At 38.9% G+C, this 6000-nt stretch overlaps 1 protein-coding gene across 1 annotated transcript in view; it reads right to left on the reverse strand.

The window, feature by feature from the left end:
- Window positions 1-6000, reverse strand: part of LOC123519252 — a 40619-nt gene that overhangs the window by 34382 nt on the left and 237 nt on the right. The gene's annotated exons all lie outside the window — the stretch shown is intronic.

Here is a 6000-nt window from a genome sequence, read left to right on the forward strand (position 1 = left end):
TTTTTTAGATCTGTTTTGAAATAAAATCAAATTAGTTTTTTTAAATATTAGTTTTCAGTTTATTTCCTTGGTTCCATAAATTTCCTTTGTGTAGTTCTGAAAAAAAACAATTCTATGAAGGTATCTATGTTTTTATCACTAATCAAGAGTGTTGAATCATCAGCATATATTAGAAACTTAAAATTTTGTGCTAGCATTTGTGGTAGCATTGATATACATAAGGAAAATATTGGTCCTAAGAAAGATACTTGCGGTACAATTTTCACTATGGATTGTAGAGAATAATCTTGGTTACAATTTACTATTTGTTTTCTGTAATGAAGGTAACTCTCAAACAACTTTCATAAAACATCTCTGATTCCTAAATATTCTGTTTTATGTAATAAAATCTTGTTATCTAGATCAGGGTTCTCAACATGGGGTACGCGTACCCCCAGGGGTACGTGAGAGGAATTTGGGGGGTACGTGACAGGTTTCTCAAAATGCTTCAGTTTTGAATAGCAGCAAATTTGTTTGTAGTATACAATTTGTCCTTCACTAGAACCAGGACACGTTAACAACGTTAACAAGGAAACTCTTGGAGTTATATCACTTGAGAGAAAGCTCTCTTGGATTACAGTTGCCACACAACCTTGCAAACCTATAATATTTGTTCTGATTTATTATTTTAAGTGTTATTCACACACACACACACACACACAGTGACTTATTTATCACTGTTACTAGTTACAAGTTGCAACTAGCTGCAAGCAACACTAGTTCACTGCCATAATGATAAAAAATTGTCTGATATAGTTCCTTTTTGGTAAATGCATTGCATGTTAGTCACATATAGTGTCTCCTTGTGAGGTACCAGTTCCTATCGCCACTACCTCATAGAAACGTACTAATATTAATTAAAAATTGTGTCTGCTCCACATAATAAATTATAACACAATTTAAACTTAATAAACCATGCATTTATTGTTACCCTTCCTGATGCTGCATTGTGGGTAAGGGGTACGTGATCAATACTGAAAGACTTCGAGGGGTATATCACATTAAAAAGATTGAGAAGAAGAAGAATTAACCTGTGCAGAAGCGAGGTTAAATGTGTGTTAAGGCTCCGTGCTGTCTTTAATGGGGAGACCACACAGATAATTGACGAAAATCACTCCATTTTGACATTTTTCATTTTTGTGATAAAATATTTCCTTTGCCATAGAACTACAACGTGATAAGTGTGAAACACATATCTGAGCCATATAACCCATTCCCTGCCCCCCAAAAGCTACCCCTCTCGCGCCCCATCCCAGCCGCTGCATCGCAATAGCCAGCTCTTCACACACACACACACACACACACACACACACACACACACAATGTCTGCACAGCATACTCATACAGTCTGTGTGTGTGTGTGTGTGTGTGTGTGTGTGTGTGTGTGTGTGTGTGTGTGTGTGTCAACATGTGTGGTGTATTTGTGTGTATATATAAATATATATATTTTTTCGTGTATTATATATATATATATATATATATATATATATATATATATATATATATATATATATATATATATATATATATATATATATACATATATATATATATATATATATATATATATATATATATATATATATATATATATATATATATATATGTGTGTGTGTGTGTGTGCCCATGGCTGTCAGTGTGTTCTCTGAAGAGTGTGTGTGAAACGTGTGAAAAATACTCTGCTACTCCTGAGTCTTGTATCACCTGTTCCATATATGTTACAAATATATATATATATATATATATATATATATATATATATATATATATATATATATATATATATATATATATATATATATATATATATATATATATATATATATATATATATATATATATATATATATAGATCACCATTGTCAATTCACGTTTTCTATCATCTACATATTCTAGAGGTTGTATAAAAGAAAAGGGCACACTAAAGTAACTTGGCATTCAAGCCTTGTAAGAAAATAAAGTGTATTCGTGATTTCCTCAAAACACATTTCTCCCACTTCCCTTCCATGGTCCTGTCTTTTTTGTAATACAGAACTGACACTTTGCACACTTTTTGCATGAATACATATGTATAAAAGTATAGAACGATTTTGTACAAAAAAGAATTACGCGACTTGCAAAAAATCACGAATGAGGCAAAAAACTTATACTTTTTTCCGAGTGGCATTTTTAACATATTTCGGAGTGATAGGAGAAGTTTCAGTGTATAGATTCATTGCTAAATGTCTTCAGAATACGCTGGAATAAATATCTCATCAAAGAAAGAAATCTTTGATTTTAAATTGAATTTTATATGACCGTATATAAAAACAATTAAAATATATACTATTTATGACCCAAAAGTTATGAAACTTGGCCACAATATGTAAATGTTCATGAGAAACACAATGGTTATAAGAGTTTAGCTCTAAATACAGCCTGGAAAAAAATTGGATATACATGTTTGGTGTCCCCTTAAGTCTCTAGAAATGACAGATCTTGGTACACCAGACAATTATGTTTTGCTCTATATTATGATGTCAGTCGTATAAACTCAAGTAACTATAAAGAAATACTATGGTAGAATAAGAACAGAAAAATATTGGAAGGAGTAAAACCCTGGCAAATCAATAGATACATCGTAATACAGTGTTTAAAAACGATTACTCTGTACCGCGAGACGATGCTAACTCTCTCCTGCGAACACTGAAATTGTGACAGTTTGGGTCCTCTCCTATTGACATTAATCAAAGTATTACGATTTATTCATAATAGTAATATATTACACTCCGACGGAACACTGGCCTGATGTGTTTCAGATGTGGCATTTTGTTATAGTACATTTCGCGCTATATAGCGACTGTTTAGGACTAAAAAACTGTAGCTTCAGGTAGATATTCAATAATGTTATCTATCGATTTTCAGTCTTAAATTACGAATATTGATGCATTTCTTTTATAGTCCTCCTTGCTTCTCGAAAAGGTGCACGAATTTAGAAAAGGTTGAAGAACACTAAACTGTACCCTGAAAAAAAATACAGTAAAAAAGATAAGATAAAAATGACCAACATCTCTATTATTACGGAAGCTAATAATAATACCAAGACTAATTAAGTAATTCAGAGATAACGAAACGAACGACGATCACGAGAGCTTCCACGATAACAGTGTGTACGATAAGATTTGATTCCAGATTCCTCGATAGCGCTCCGAGTTTCCAAGATAACAATGGCATTCCAGTTTCCTCGATAGCGATGCAAGTTTCCAAAATGACGATGCCTTTCCATGATAAAGATGCCCTTCCAGTTTCCAAGATAATAATGCGAGTTTCCACGATCAAGATGCAATTCCAGTTTCCACGGGAACGATGCGGGTTTCCACGATGTCGATGCGGTTCCAGTCCTCACGATGCGATTTCAAGACACAATATTGAAGTCCACTTGCCTACACAGGTACTGGGACGAACCCTTTCACCCCGTAAGGATCCACCCAACACCCTTGAGTGCGAGTAAAGTGACGCTGCCACCTTCCTGCGCTGCAATTGAAGTCCACTTGCCTACACAGGTACTGGGATGAACCCTTTCACCCCGTAAGGGTCCACCCACACCCTTAGGTGCGAGGAGAGTGGCGCTGCCACCTCACTGCGACGCAATTGAAGTTCACTTGCCTACACAGGTACTGGGGCGAACCCTTTCACCCCGTAAGAGTTCACCCCAGACCCGTGAGTGCGAGGAGAGTGACGCTGCCACCTTACTGCGCCTCACACGGGTAGCCATGAGCATAACCCGCCACACTCCACTCCCCAAACACTGTCAGTGAGTCCTTTTCACCCCGTAAAGGACCACTGGTACGGTCAGTGCCTGGCTCATGGCGCACAGCGTGCCCTCGTTCATGGCGAGTTGTTCAGCCCGATGTCATTATAAGCAGAGGTCCTGTACACACCACTCACCACCAGACTCTATGCAAGGAGCCCTTATCACCCCTTAAAGGCCCCTCACGGCATCATCTGATGGACGGTAGACACGGCACCCTGCTTAAGGCGACGCCTTGCCTAGTATGAGGCGCTGCAAGTTGACAACAATCAGTGAGCTTGAAGCCGCGAAGGAAAATGAGTCCACGCTAACAATGGGATTCCACGACAGGTTGCGATTCCAGTGTCCACGGTACAGATGTGTTTGTTGAGGATAACGATCCGTTTATCGAGGCTAACGGTGCGGCGATGGCGATGGCGAAACGATCCAAAGTATTATTACCTACACAGGTACTGGGACGAAACTTTTACCCAGAAAGGGTCAACCCCAGTCCCGTGGTTATGAGAGCAGTGACGATGCAACCTTGCAATGCCTCACACAGGTCGCCATGAGCAATGACCCGCCACACACCACTCCCCAAACGCTGTCATGAAGTGAGTCCTTTTACCTAACCTAACCTAACCTAACCTAACGTAAAGGACCACTGGTACTGTCAGTGCCTGGCTCATGGCGCACAGCGTGCCCTCGTTCATGGCGAGTTGTTCAGCCCGGTGTCATTATAAGCAGAGGTCCCGTACACACCACTCACCATCATATTCTATGCAAGGAGCCCTTATCACCCCTTTAGGGCCCCTCACGGCACCATCCGGTGAGTGGTAGACATTGATCTCTTGCTTATGGCGACCCTTGCCTAGTGTGATGCGCTGCAAGTGGACGACTAGTAGTGAAGCTTGAGGCCACCAAGGAAAAGCAGGACCTGCAGCCAGTTCCTGCCTTGGGCCCCAGGCCGGACCCGACGGCCACCTCCTTCCCCCGTGCGGCGCCCAAGGCCGTCACGGCCCTCAAACATCTTTAGGCCGAAAGTTCTCAATCGTCGTTTTAATTTTGATTCGAATATAAAATCGTCGATGGTAAATGAAAAATAGCTTTGGTGTGAAAGTGTGCAAGAGTTAGCTGATTAATGAAACAAGGTGAGGCAGCTTTGCTCCGGAGTATTTAGTGTACTTTGCATGTTGCTGCCGTGAATGTGTACGTGTTTGTAGGTAACTGGATAGAAACAGTAGACCAATGGTAGTTGTGTAGCTATTGGGGAACTTTTGAAAATTAGTTAAGCTTCTGGATAGAGTGGATGAGTGCACACAGGTTTGCGTGTCTTATACATAAACTGCCACTTGTAAACATAAATTTTTCTATTTCATGCTCTTAGAAAAAGCAAACTTAGTTTTCTTTATTTCCCTGATCACAATGACGTGTAAATATCAATGTTTCAATCATAAGGAAACACTAGGAGAGGACCCAAACTCCCGTTGAAGTTGCCAGATTCAACAGATATCGTAATATTTCACAGAAAAGATGGTCAACTGCATATCGTATATTTTTGGATATTCTTTTGTCACATAAGGAGATATCAAGATAGGTAAAGTATTTCTAAACATGTATCTACGACAAAAACGCTATAATAGTAGAGTTAGGTTATAACTATGCATTGTGTTTTTATATACCATCTTGCTCTATTCCTGGGACAAAGATTACTTCTTCCTCAATTGATAACTCGAAGTTAGTATGATATTTTCTTTCCTTCTAGGTTAGTAAGTAGACTACAAGTCACCATGAACATATGAAGCCCCGTAAATGAGATTATTTTCATAACTTAGAAATCAAAGTCTGATAATGAGATTGTCTTTTGCCAACCAAACCGTTCTGCATAGACGTCTTCAGCGTCATAGAGACCTAATGATGTTAGCTCACGGACAGTGGCCATCCTGACAGCCCGAAACCACAGGGGGTTCATAAGAAGATTTCCAGGGGTACTTAGATGGCTGATCTAATAATTAAAATCCTTTGCAGTACCATTGCATATTGAGTTCCATGTTCCATGTGATAATACTGGGGGTACTGGTAGATGGTCTTATAACTCGGGGGGTTCTTAACGATAAAAAAAAAAAAGGTTGAGAACCACTGATTTAGGACATCCAGTTTCTTGTTATGTTTAAAGTTGTCTATTCTAAAAG

The sequence above is a fragment of the Portunus trituberculatus genome, chromosome 45, assembly GCF_017591435.1.
Source record: "Portunus trituberculatus isolate SZX2019 chromosome 45, ASM1759143v1, whole genome shotgun sequence".
NCBI classification, from domain to species: Eukaryota; Metazoa; Arthropoda; class Malacostraca; order Decapoda; family Portunidae; genus Portunus; species Portunus trituberculatus.